The sequence below is a fragment of the Adiantum capillus-veneris genome, chromosome 23 (genome assembly GCF_014529385.1).
Source record: "Adiantum capillus-veneris isolate H3 chromosome 23, ASM1452938v2, whole genome shotgun sequence".
In the NCBI taxonomy this organism is placed as follows: domain Eukaryota; kingdom Viridiplantae; phylum Streptophyta; class Polypodiopsida; order Polypodiales; family Pteridaceae; genus Adiantum; species Adiantum capillus-veneris.
In genome coordinates, this window is record NC_140953.1 from 107,754,541 (window position 1) to 107,758,245 (window position 3,705).

Here is a 3,705-nt window from a genome sequence, read left to right on the forward strand (position 1 = left end):
GTGAGAAACTATTTCTTTCTCCTATGGAATGTTTCTTCTTCCTCTTCCCTACCCTCATTCCTCGCTAGCTCTCTCCACCTTCGAAGGTGTTTGAGGCCTTGGGATTGAGGCTTGGGATAGTTAATGCTTTCTACAAAGTTTACATTATGTTTGTGATGCATGAAGCTTTCCATCTTCATTGCATCACCTAGGTCACAAGGAACATAAAGATTGTATTTACCAAGTCTCTCTTGATGGGAGAAACTATAACACAAATGCCTATTGGAGGGGGGACCGGCTCCGTATGAATCCGGTCCTCAACTATTGTCATGTTCTCTAAAATCTCTCTCTTGCAAAAGTATTGTTCATGCCAAGTTAACTAAGTACCATGTTTATGTTGCTACCATCAATTAAGTTCACCCGCTATGCTCACAAAGTAATCTCACAAAAGTGCTTTATCGAATTTCCTAATTCTGCTACTCTCAAAGTTCATAGGCCATTTCCATTACATCGTCCTTGTTTCCACCTTTGAATACTGGGAAGGAGATTTTTAGATTACTAGAATGCTCAGTGTCACTAGTTCTGGATTTGTGAACTGGTTTCTTCTCTTTCGATCCTCTCTTTCTGTAGTGGTATGTATCAACATCCAATCGCTGACTATTTCAATTTCAGACACTGTATCTTCTGCATTCTTCTTTTATGACCTTATTGATGACTCTCTTTACTGCCCTCACTGTCTTTAGTGTGTTTTTGGATTTGCTAGGATCGGTTTCTATGTTCAACCCATTCTACCTTCCTTCTCCTGGAATGAGTTGAGTTCCGGGAATCCCTTGATTCAGTAATTGTCCCTGGCTTTTGGGGGAACATCTGTCTGATTATATGTTCTTTTTAAATTTTGGAGCCTTGCTCTGATTCCTCCTGGATTGGATTGTTATGGTTTGGATAATCCATGAATCGGGTAGCTGGCCTTCGACCTCGTGTAACTTTTATGGGTGGCATCTCTAATGGGTTATAATGTCTCTAACACAACTGGGAGATAGTTCAACTATCAAGAGAAAATTCACTCATGCCGCCGTGATTGCTAAAATGGAATGAGCTGGACACTTCCAGTTAGCTATTCTAGGTTGGTAGTTAGAGTTAGTTCATACCAAACAATAGACTTAAGACCAGATCAGACATAACTGGAAGACAAGACTGTAATGACAGTGAAACAAGAAATGAAGACTGGACTGAAAAGGTGGAATTGGAATTGTGTATTAATAACAATCAATAGACAAGCACAATGATGGTAACTCAGTGGGAGTCAGATTACAAGAGTACATCAGTTCCAAGTTACAAGGATTTGGGCTCACGAATAATACAATGTAGCTGATATGGGATCTGACAGAGCCTCAAAATGAAGTAATGGACTCTATTTATAGGCCTCTGAGTGATTGTGCATAGTTACAATTACTATGGTAACTGTCCGTTGTTACTACCTAGGATTGTTCCCACCATCCACACGTTTGATTCCTCTAAATTGTTTGAAAGGGTGATGCTCAACCTCGAACTTGGGGACTCCAATCTTATGGTTGCATCACACTTTGGGCTATCAGAGGGAAGGAGAAGGGAAATCCAACATTACTAGATAAAACCCTTTTTTCTGATGAAGCTTGACGATGGAGATGTTTCTCCTTTTGTATTATAATGCACTCATGTAAACCCCATAACTTTCATTTATATACCCAATGTCATTGTTTTTGTGTAGGAGAAGGGAAATCCAACATTACTAGATAAAACCCTTTTTTCTGATGAAGCTGGACGATGGAGCTGTTTCTCCTTTTGTATTATAATGCACTCATGTAAATCCCATAACTTTCAGTTATATACCCAATGTCATTGTTTTTGTGTATACTTATCAAAGCTTGTAATGAAAAAGCCTTGGTGGCTTGAGACTTTTAAATACAAGGGGATACAAAAATGCGTTCTCATCGATTTGCACATGCTATGGAGAATGCAGAATAAAGAGGCCATTATATGAAAAAAGAATGAGTTCATTTTTTCGCATTTATTATGTAAAGATGGGGGAGTTCCTTTTTGGGTCCTTTAATAACCATGAAAGTGTCCTTTTTTTTAAGGCATGGATTTGGGATTGCAAGCTTTTTTGTTTCGACACACTAGAGGTCTCATAGGGGGAGTTGCTTATCCCTTCCAAATATTAGCCATGTTTCATGGTCGGGCAAGGGCCGCATACCATCGGGCAAGAGCCACAATTAGGCATCACCATGGCCACCTAATTGATGCACCACGTGCTGGGAACAATGGAGAGAACTCGTAGCAACGAGCTAGGAACCTCCTCCTCGAGTGAGCCTATCATAATAATCAATATCTAATTCTCCTAAATGATTTTCTCATATTAAACTGATCATTTAATGTGGGGAAGTGCCAGGGGAGAAAAAGCTAGAATATTGGTTAAGCTAGCAGACCGGCCACAGTAGGGATCCAAAGGAGGGAAAATAGGGATCTAAAGGGGGGGCCATCTGCAAAAGAGCCATGTGCAACAATGGGCTAAAAAGACCCTAAGGTTCAGCCCATTAAGACTTCCAAAATTCAAAGGTTGTGCCCAAAGGGTTAAAGCTTAGGGGGAATTGGATGCTTTGTGTGCTCTCCAAAGTCAATGCACGTCCCTACATGGGAGGGGGCGAGCCCTTCTTCTAGGGGATGAGAGAGAAATACACACACACCCACACACACACACACACACACAAGCCCCTTTACACAAAGGGAATTAGGGACACATGTCAGCTCCCTAGCCCAGATGCCCACAAGGTGTGCCCAATTCCTATTGGATGACCCTTGAAGTGGACCAATGAGAATTAAGCTAGAGTAAATCTAGTTTAATTAATTTAAAAACATTTAATAAAAGAAACCAATAAGAATTAAGTCTCCTAGAAGACTATTGGGCAGTCTCCCAAAGGGTCCAATGAGCATTCATGAGCCCCATGGCTTGCCTGATTCCTATTGGCCAGGAGGCAAAGGGGTCCAATGAGAGTTTAGTTTAATTATTTAATTACCTAAAGCTCTCACAAAAGGGGAAAGGGGGACACATGTCAGAAGGCTATCACTTATGCTGCTTAATTGTGATTAGCTTGACTTGGGGAGGGCCAATGAGGCTGCAGGAAGAGCAAATAGTAAGGGGGCTCGCCCAAGAGAGAGAGGGGGCTGATTTTTGCAAGGCATTAACACACACACACTCACACAATCTCATGTGTGAAGAAAAGAAGACTATCTCTTCCCAAGCTTTAATGGAGAGCTCATCACCTACTCCAAGCTTGTGAGATAGAAGCTTACATCAACACTCTCTTGGCATGTGGATGCAAATCCAACCAAGAGCCAAGCTTCAATGCATGCTCATCTCCTCTACCAAGCTAATTACTAAGCTAAGCTATGCTAATATGAGTGATTATGTGAGGAGATGTACATCTTTCTCGTAAGATACTCCTTCTTCCTCTCAATCTACTCTCATACCCTGCTAGCTCTCACCATCTTCGAAGGTGTGTGAGGTCTTGGGTCTGAGAACGGGGATAATTCAAGTTGTGTTTGCTAAGTGTTTTGCTTAGTGCATGAAGCTTTCATCTTCATTGCACTAGCTAGTCTTGAAGGAACACAAACAATTGTATTGTACAATGTCTCTCTTGATGGGAGAAACCATAATACAAAGCCTTTTGGAGGGGGGACCGGATCCAT